This window comes from Carettochelys insculpta, chromosome 14 (assembly GCF_033958435.1).
Source record: "Carettochelys insculpta isolate YL-2023 chromosome 14, ASM3395843v1, whole genome shotgun sequence".
NCBI classification, from domain to species: Eukaryota; Metazoa; Chordata; order Testudines; family Carettochelyidae; genus Carettochelys; species Carettochelys insculpta.
This window is the reverse complement of record NC_134150.1, coordinates 37115868-37126717: the sequence shown is the minus strand read 5'-3', so window position 1 is coordinate 37126717 and position 10850 is coordinate 37115868.

Below are 10850 nucleotides of genomic sequence, written 5' to 3'. Positions count from 1 at the left end.
TGTCTATTTAAGTTAGCTGCAGAGTGATGATGATTTTTTAATGATAATCTAGAAAATATTCAAAATAGAAAACTGTATCATGTAGCCAGCGTCCAAGTAATTTTCTATTGACAGTAAAATGCTATAGTAACATCTATCAATGACTGACAGAGACCGCCTCCCTCTCAATATCAAAAATAAACGCTGGCATCTTTCTCTTTCTTTGGTCCCAAGCTGATAAGTTTTCATATGTGGTATTGTTTTAGAATTCTAAAAGATGATCAGAAAACTCTGATCTGGCCAAAGATTTAAAGATAAGGGCTATGTCTACAATTACTAAAAACTTCGAAATAGCCATACTAATGGCCAAATCGAAGAATACTAATAAGGTGCTGAAATACATATTCAGCACCTCATTAGCATGCTTCCAGCTGTGGCACTTCGAAAGTGCTGCAGTTTGCGACCCCACCAACATCGAAATTCCCTATTCCTGAGCAAACTGCGGCGCTTTCAAAGTGCTGCAGCCAGCGGCATGCTAATGAGACGCTGGATGTGCATTTCAGTACCTCATTAGTATTCTTCAGTTTGGCCATTAGCATGGCCATTTCGAAGTTTTAGTAAGTGTAGACATGGCCAAGCTGTATGATGCACTTCTGCAGTATCCATGCACTTTGGTGTCCCAGTCATTTAATCTGTACAATGATAAAAATACATTCAGTGCAGAATCCTCTGACAATCACAGTCTAGTGAAGAACGTAAAGGCCAACATTCAGAAAGTTGATAGTGTAGTCTCTGTGTGTTCAATCCATGGCTTGTGTGACAGAGTCAGATCCTATTGTCTAGTCAGAGCCAGAAAAGTGTGTGTGCGCGCATGTATGCACATGCGCACAGGGGTTGCAGAAAGGCAGATGCAAAGTGTTATTAGTCTTATCTTTACATTTCCTTATATTCTGGCATCAGAGCAGACTGCAGGCTGCAGGTTTCAACTAATGCCTGGCTGCATATCCCCCAGACGTCCATTACTGCAATCAGGAATCTGCTGGATAGAACAGCATTCTGCCTTTGTCCTTTTTATATCACCATACAAACCCCACACCACTGAGGGATAGCCCAGAAGAGGGGGAAATCATAGGACGTTCACTAAGCTACTTTTTACATCTGTTATGGCACAGAGTAGATAAAATGTGGGTTTGTGTTTGGAGCAAGGGAGCTAATGAATATGATGCTATTAATGGGGTATTTTGTGCATGTGCCCTAAAGAGTTGCCCTGGTTGTACAGGACAGAGTCTACAAACTCATTTCACTGATGGGAATGCCACGTTAATCTTCTCTACATTTCCCCTGCAAACCCATTTTGTAAACCATAGCTAGCTAATTCAGAGAGCATATAGCTCAATCTGGGCATTTTTCAAATCCTCTGTCAACCCAGATGCCGGTTTGTTTTAAGAGGGGGAGGATATAAATTGATTTTGACATTTATTAGTCACAGATTCAGAAAAAGTTCAACAATTTCAGATGCTCAGTTAAAAACATATTTAAAAAATGGCTTGAGTTTATACTTGCAACACTTAACAATCTTTAACGTGGACTGCGTCTTTTTTTCCTGCCCTTGTTACAGTGGTTGCAATTATCGTAACAAAACCTAAAGAAGTGGGTCTGCCCCACAAAAGTTCATCACCTAATACATTTTTGTGAGTCCTTAAAGTGCTACAGGACTGCTTGTTTTTATAACAGAACCTGGTCTTTATTGCAGAACTCAAAGAACAACGATAGAGCAAAGTTGTGTGCCACATTTTTGAGTGAAAAATATCAGAAAATGTGAAGGTAACAGATTTATGTATTTTTGCAAAGTGCCTAGAGCCAAATTGTCAGCAAGAAGCATGGTTTGTGGATTGCTTCTGCACTGTGGAAGAGGCAGCAACTTTGTACTGTTCCCAGAAACACGATCTTTTAAAAGGCCATTGTAATGGCGCAGACTGCCGTTTGTGTGGCATGTCCATCTTCCAAATAGTCCATTGGAGTGATGGTCTAGAGTGCTATCTACTGGGGGCCCTCACAAGGACATAGAACTTCCCTAAGAAGAGATGGGGCTCCCACAGACGGAGGTCAGATTCCATTTCCACGGTGACGAAAAGTGATGCAGGTTGATCAGAAAATGATCATAAGTGACAAAAGTTATGTAACTTGCTCTGATTCTGTTGAGTAGTATGGTGTTGCTGGGAAGCTGTGATGCCTTTGTTTTATGTGTGGAGCCTTTAAAGTGTACTAGCACAGCAAGTCAGGCTCTGGAGCCAATGAGCCCTTTCCTTGGCACAAGAAGGGTGAGGCCCTGAGAGAGGCCATATGGATAATTTAGCGAGAAAAGAGGCCAACGGATGTGGAGCCACGCTGCCTGTAAAATTTCAGCAATAAAACCCCCATTAAAAAATAAAAGGGTATTTCCCATTGTGAGTCACAGGCAGGTGTGTTTTTCATGGGTAACAGGATATTTCATGGCAACAGAATAAGTTAATGTTGCCACAGTGCTAAGGGTGTGGTTCTTTGGAAATCTGGTGCCTTTTTCTTAGCATGCTCAACCAGGCATGAGATGCTGCACACATGCAAAGGGATCCAAAGATGATATAGTGCAGCACACAGTGACTTGTAGTGTGCTACATATTTACTGCAGGATGTTTGCAAACTTTTACATATTCTATTTCCTTACACTTTGTGTGTGCTTGTACCGCTGTCATCTTGACTGTCACTCTCGAGCCTTCTTTCTCTCTGGAGGACATTAGGGGGAGTTGTCCAATGTAGTGAAAGTGCATATCGCTTGCTGTTTAGATCTGATTTGTTCATTTTTGGACTTTTAGATAATAATCAGGAGGGTTTGTTTGTTTGTTTGTTTATTTACTTATTTTAAACTTTGTGTCAGAAGTCCTTAACGAGACGTATGCTGCAGGTTGTACACCCCTGCCTTATACCATCTGGGGATCTGGCCAATACTTTCTAGGTCTTGGATCCTTAAAGGTGTATAGGCTCCTCATTTCCCTTGAAATCTGTGGAATTTAGGAACCTAAAATGACTTTCAGGATCTGAGTAGGGCGACCATATCTCCTTGTTCCAAATTCAGGACAGGGAGATATTGGGGGGGACAGGGTGGCTCCTCCTGGCTGCACCAAGCCCCAGGGAGCTTGCGTTCCTCCCCCCAACCCTGCCAGCCCTGGAGGAGTGGCAGCCATGGATGCTCCCAGCCCCTGAGCCCTGGGGAGGTGGCAGCCCAAACACGTGACCGTCACACCCAATACAGTATGGATAGTCACTCTAGATCTGAGCCAAAATTTGCACTGTGTAGTGGATCCCTAAAGTGGTTTATTTTGATTTAACTCTAACCTGTTCTAAATTGACAATCTAAAAAATGCCACTCAGACTTGAATAAGAGCATAAACATAGGTGTTTACGCTGATGTAACTAAATTCAGTGCTTGATTTGTGCCACTGCTGAGCTCCAGCACCTCTGGGCTTGGCTGTACATAGCTCTGGCTTGCTGTATCACTCATGAATGCAAACAAATGTGCTTGAGTCCTGGCATCTCTTTCATTATAAATTTAAACACTGACTGGATCAGTTTAAGTTCACTCCTTAGATTATACTACTTCCCCGCATAGATAACAGCTACTAATTAAGTGCACAAAGGCAAGGAAACGGAGCAGAGCGTCGTTGCAATTTGGGACTGAAGATGACGACCAGAATACTGCAGGGAGTGCGCACTACCATTGCTATACCTGTTCTGTGCATGAACAGTCCCATTTGGTTCTGGATCGAATGAGATGCTAATTGGCACATACCTCCTCTAGTGGAGCCAGATGCTTGTTTTCTAGTGGTGGTGGTCTGGTACCTGCTCACAGGGCATGCAGCCAAGTACTTTGGGGCACTGGCATTGGCATCATGATTGTAGTGATACTATTGAAACGGTTGCTAATGATACAAATGATACAGAGGCTAGCTACTCTATATCCTCTATTTTTCAAGGATAATTGTCTTCAAATATCTTGATATCCTCTCACTAAAATACCATATGACTACACGACTTGAAGTACATTGCTTCATTTTAATTGATAATAGTATTATTAATACACCCCATCTGTATTACAGCAGTGTGTAAATGCCAGCCAAAAATGAGACCACATGGTGCTAGGCACTATTGTAGAGAGTGAGTCCCTGGCCAGGAGAGTTTGCAATCAAAATAGGCAAGAAAGGCAAAGTGTGGGAGACTAGGTCAAACACATACTGTTACTACCAGCTGAGTGAAAATGTGATGGCAGAAATGGCATGTTAGTACATTATTTTACCTTTAATTGATTTGATGAATTTACTTAGGAGGGCAGAAACTAGATGAAGACAAAAGGAAAGAATACAGGGCAAAATGGGCAGATGTGGCGTGAAACCCGAGTGAAGGAGGAGAACGGTCAGAGTGAGCAGCCAATCAGTGCAAGGCACAGGCAGGCCAGTCAAAATTGGAGAGCTCTGAGTGTTCAAAGAGCTCTGCTATGGTTGAAGCTACCCCTCTCAGCTGGAATTTCTGGCTCGTTTCTCTAGGCAGCTGGCTTTCCCAGAGTGAGAACCTTCTCTGTTCTAGGTGTAGCAGGGTTGGGCGCTGAGGGAAGCAGTGGCAGTTGGCCTCCATTTTATCCCCTCTCCCACACTGCGCAAGTCTTTGATAGCCCTCTTTCAGTGTGATGTGGCATAGAATTATTTTGTATTACCAATGGGTATTGCAGCTGCCATTCCATGCTTCCAGCTTCATCAGATTCTTCCTTCCTATGACAAAGGTTTGAGGGTTGAAATGCCACCTGGCAATTTTGCTAGGTAAATCCACAACAAATACAGTCTGAATATTCTGGGTCAGATTCAAACACACACAACCATGACAGTGTGAGGTTCTACTGGATTAAGGACCCCCAGATTTGGCCTGGTACTGATCATTTCATAAATTGCAAACTAGTTTGTGTTCATGTAAACATGGAGAGTTGACAGGTCTATAACTGAGATGAACAAATACAAATATTTTTGTGCTTAAATACTTCGAGTTTAAGTGGGTTTCATGCTAGCATATAACAATGCCTGTCATTTATGTTGCAGTAGCAATGTAGGACCCTCTGTCATGGCCCTTTTATGTTAGATGCTGCACAAACAAGTAGCAAAGACAATCTTTGCCCAAGGGAATGAACAGTCCAGGGGTCAGAATGAACACAACAGGTGGATGAAATAGAGAATGTTGTGCCTGAGTTGGCAGGATGAAGTGAGACTAAGACAAGAGGAGGTTAGCTGAAGTAGCACATTACCACTTGCCAGTGGCAACTGACATGATGAAATAAAAAAAAAAATCAAAGAAAGCTCCTAATGTTTTCAAAAATACCTAAATTGCTGGGTCTGTTTTCAGCAACAGCTGTTCAAATTAATAGGGGAAAGTTCTGAAATCATTGCAAATGTTTGGGAGAATTAAGATAACTAATTGCTGAAGCAGGTACGCTGACTTCCAAACTAGCATGACTTCAAACCAGAGAATTCCTTGAGTCCCTGATGACTTGGATTACACTGGAAACTTCAATGGGATCTAAATTACAGCAGGAATTTGGAGAGCATGAAAATTAAAACAACCTATCTTGTTTCTGCTTAATTACAGAAAAAGGAAATGATGCAGAAACTTCAGTGGAGGAAAATCATTAGGCTCCTACAGTCTGTAGCTAAGAATATGTTTAAATGGACTTTGTGTTCTAGTGAAGTCTTTAAAATGTAATTAAAATATCAATGATCTATTTGCATTTTTAATCAGCTCTTTTTCCCCAAGAAGACTCTTTGTGAAAATGTTCTTTAAATGTGAAAAAGGCTATTGTGTGCTCTTACAGGATACTTTGTTCTATGGGTGGGAGTGGGAGGATGGAATTACACTTCTGAGTGTTCTTCCAAATAGCTATATGTTCAAAGCATACATTACACAGTAGGTCCTTGATTATCTCAACTCATTAGCCAGCAGCCTGTTTCCTAAAATGTGCTTGTTTCTTCCTCTTGTGTTTTGAGTTTTGATGTACCTTAAAATATAATTTCATTCAGAAACAGCAAAATACTGAACATCAGCTTGGTACTGAGTTCTTGTACTGCATACATGTTTTTCTTATAAACTGGGGATTTCTCTGTCACCGCAAGAACTTGACACATCTCAAAATCAGTAAGATAATTTGACTAATGTTTATGTTCTCAGACGCAGGCAAATAGACCCTCCCCCCAGCACATCATATAGAAAACTGCACTAAAAGAATGCTAATATTGTAAGCTAAAACACTTAAAAGTTAAGCAGTGCCAGAACTGACGTTGTCCCTGTAACCTTAATTTGGCCCCTTGTGCATATGCATTTTGATGCTGTCTTTAGCTGAACCCCCACTTTAATTACTGAGGATGTGAGGACTCTGCACTTTCGCAGATCACAGACCAGCTGCCTCAAGTCAGGCACCCAGAAATGAGGAACACAGAGTTCGAGTTTTAAAGAAAGTTTGCTTTAAGTGAGTTTCCTGGCATCGCATAGGAACTCTGGCAAAGGCCCCAGGTAGAATCCAGTTCTGTAGGGTGGCATTCAATATCTAGCCTTTTCCTCTTCTCATCAGTTCCACATCCCAGTTTTCATGCTCCTTGTCCCAGTCTCCCCCTTTGGAATCCGCAGGCCTTACTCTTGATCCATCTATCTTCCAGGCAAGCTGACTCTTCGTATCTTCTCCATGCTTCCTGGACATCAGTGGTATGTTCACTGAGCCCACAGGGTAGATCATGTTCTTTAGCTCCAACAGAAGCAATGCAGCCCTCAGATGGAGCATGCTCAGTATGGACAGAGCCTTCAGAGAATTTAGCTGCCAAAATCTAACATCTCTACTGAGACAGATTTTTCAGAAGCTTCTAATTTAGAAGTAGCAAACAGTGCTTGGACGTAGCGAGGTCCTTGCTCCAAAAGTTGGAGGCATCAAAGCTTATCAATGAATCAGTTTTAACATGGACAAAACCACCTCTTCCCCTCCTCTCCAACCTTGTGCTAGGAAACAGCCAACCCATTTCTGCTAAAATCTGGGAAGGAAAATATTGTAAACCTGAGAGAGACATCTGGCACAGAAAATTTCAGCCTGCACAGTTAAGTGTGTTAAATGTATAAGTCTTTTCTTAGTTCCTTATAATGAAAAAGTGATGGCAGGCTTATCTATGGGCATCACTGTGTCACCCATACTGATCTGTTTATCAGATTTGTAAATACAGCTATAATTTGACAAGCGATGGTTTTGTGTGTCAGAGCAGCACAAGTTTATTTCTGTGCCTGTTTCCGTATGTATCTGAGGACGCAAGGGCGTTGTTAGAAAACCAGTTAAAATGGCTGCTGCAGCTGTGGCCTGATGAGGGGCAGGGAGGTTAAGATGGGAAGAACATTAAAAACTGAATGAATGATGAGAAAGTGGAAGTGTTTTGAAGCAGAACAATGATGGGCTCGCTTTTAAAGAGATTTGTCTTTCCACATCCAGAAGGAAATGGCACAGAGGCATTTGCGGATGTTCAGGGTGAAAGAAGATGCTGAGTTAGGAGTATTGAAATAACAGGTCTGCGATGTAAAATATGTTGAAATAAGATGTAATGAGAGCACTTAGGCTTCCCAGAAGTGCACATTTCAACACTTTTTAGGTCATTGTTAAAGTAATAGAATTCATCAAGAGGAAATTTATCCACTCTGATGGTCTGTATATGTAATATGAACTCATACAGACTATCAACATGTGCTTTGTAGATTTTGATATATGTATAATAGAGTTGAAGAGAGAGAAAGCACTTCTTTGCAGAAAAGGCCTTACTAAGAACATCCTGAAATATTAGCTTGTAATGGGTAAAAGTGCAAGGGTATTGCACGAGAAAAAACAAATTATTTTACTTCTGATCTGTTGCTTCTGATCTACAAGGGGATTTGTATGTAAATAATCCTAGCTGAAATGTAAGTGTAGTCCAGTTTTGTGTAGGCGGAGATCTGCACAGGGAAGGATTCAAGTCTTGATTGAGCATATTGCACCTTTAAAATTCTCTGCTACGTTCTGCCAAGTCTGCAGACTTCATTTGCTAGCACATCATCAAGTGTCATTTCCCACAGAGCATTCTTAAAAAGTCAGGGGCGAATAAAATAATCATTAAAGCATCTTTCTGCCCCTGCTGATCAAAATTCATTGCGATGGATGTGAAATCCTGGCTCTGTTGAAGTCAATGGGAACTTTGACATTGACTTTAATAGCATCAGGATTTCAACCTATGAGTCCTGCAGCAGATAATGGTTTGTCTGTCATCTTCATCATGATTGCTGTGGCTATCTTGATCTGTCTCCATTTTGCCATCCCTTCACGTGGTGATTGTTCTTAATGCAGCTCTCAGTGTATCCCCTTTAGGCTTGTGATCTCTTCTTTTAGCTCTGTGGAGAGCTCATTCTTGAACCCATTAGTACATTCCCCATCAAATATTTGATATCAAGTATTTTTGAGCTTCCATATGGAAGAGGGTAATGGCATATGGAATAAGTTATTTAACAATGCCACTGCATGGCAAAACAACTGTTTTCATGCAGCACTGGTGAATAGCATGGATCCCAAAACACTGAACACGCGTTGGTGTTCAAAACTGGGACACAATAGACAGAGAAGTGCATGGCCCTGTGAAAATAATTTAGGAGCCTGACAAACCTCCACTGGTTTACAGAGTATTGTTTAGCTGAATGTTCCCAGCATATGTCTGAATCCATTATTTCTGATCAGCTATTTTGTATGAGAATAAAATAGCTTTAGTTTTCATTTCAGTCCTCTCTTACCATGCCAGTCGTAATCTCTCAGCAACATTGCTGCTTCCTCTCTTCTGAAAGAAAGGTGAAATAAATGCCTATTGACAGCTGAAAATCCCTATTCACAGAGAATTAACCTCTGATAATAAAGCCAAAAGGACATCCAGATTTGTGTAATTTGCATGTGTTAACAGGAGAAAAGAACCTTGTGGCTCAAAAAGTGAACTCTGTCTGTGCTCCATCAATGACAAAGACGACAGTTATAGATAGCCAGAGACAGATCACACACGTTGTAAATCCATTAGGTGAAACCCTGGCTTTACTGCAGTCAATGGAAGCTTTGACTTTGATTTTTAACAGGGCTGTATTTCACCTGCTGACTTCAGTGGAATAACTTCTGACTTACCTCATGGTAACTAGGATCAGAATCAGACCCAGGGCTTGTAGGGCATTATTGCAATGTAAGTGATTGCAGCCCGTGCAACATCCCACTCCTCTATTAGAAGAACATTAGAGCTGCAAAGTAAAATATGCAAGTCAGGAGACAGTATGTTAAGGTAGAATTTTCAAAGGGCCTCCAGGCAGGCAATGTCCTAATCTTACTGAAATAATGGGAGATGGCCATATGTCTACATTTCTCTTAAGACCTAGATCCTCCAACAAACAGCCTATGGTGGGGGGCCCCAGCCTCTCTGCAGAGCCTTATTGACTTCAACAAAGCACCATGAAGGAGCCGATGTCCGCTTGTATGGAGTCAATGACAGGACCATTGTGTTAGGTTGCCTTGCCTTAGCCAGTCCTGATTCTTAGCAGTGGTCTGCCTACATTGTCTCTCTTCCTGGATACAAAATGACTGAGAGTTTCACCTACATAGGGAGATCTTTAAATGGCACAGAACTACCACAGCTTTGGCTCCCCAGAGCTCCGCAAGAACCTAGCTGCCTTTGGCAATGGGGCTAGATTAAAGCCTCACAGCATGGTGGAGAGAGCCCTTAGCTAGCAGGCAGGGAAGAGTGCAGCTTGATTTTCAGCCCCCATGCTGAATTTATAGCATGGGAATCATTTTGCTGGTAAGCTGAGCAAATGTAACTTACCTGTGTCATGATGCCAGTGAATGAAAAGCAAATGCAATTGGCTTTTATGCAAGTTTAGGTAAAACTTGGCTCAATTGGGCTGGACCAAAGGAGGGGAGAGGGGAAATCCTGCTTTGGCATATACTGTAAAGGAAGTCACCTTACAATATGTAGAAAAAAAATCAGTCTCCCTGAGTCGTAATCAAGTTGTGCCTACTTTGGCACTTTAGCAGTGGCAGTAGCCAGCAATTCAGGCCCTTTTAGAATGCTGTGGCAGTGTTGCTCCGGCTGCAAAGGGGTATCCCCAGTGCCATGGTTTGGGTGGTGATTGCCCTTGGCCCCACCACTTCCACTCTTGGCCCCTACCTTTTCTGGGGCACAGAGCTGGAACTCCCCCCGTCTTGTCTCAGGGCCTGCAGCAGCTGTCAGTGCTACTGGTGGTACTAGAATTGTGTATCTGAGATCAACTTTGTTCCCTAGTGTAGACCAGGCCTAATTCTTGTCTGGACCCCATCCTCATAGTTTCCTGCAACTGTGAAAATATAAATCAAGTAAAATTTTGGGGACAAAATGCTTAAAACTCATAATTTTGTTCCATTTTAAATAAATAAAATAGATATAAATGGGAAAACATTGCTTAAAATAAAAATGGGTATTATCTGCCTAAATTATTTAAAAAAAAAATTCTGCCATGCTAACATGCAAGCATTTGGAGAATGCTGATGGGAGACTAGCAAAATCAGTTCTAAATCAGGTGTCTTAGAAAAAATAATTATGCAGAATGCCTTCAATATCTATCAAGGAAACAATGAAAACATTGCTATGTTCTGGGGTACTGCATTCGACAGCACAGTACAAATCTGTATCCAGACTATCCAAGCGCCAGCCTAGATTGGAAACAGGTTATTTTTATTCATCAGCCATGCATTTGTTGTATACAAATTGCTATGTTTGAGATGAAGTGAGGTTTTG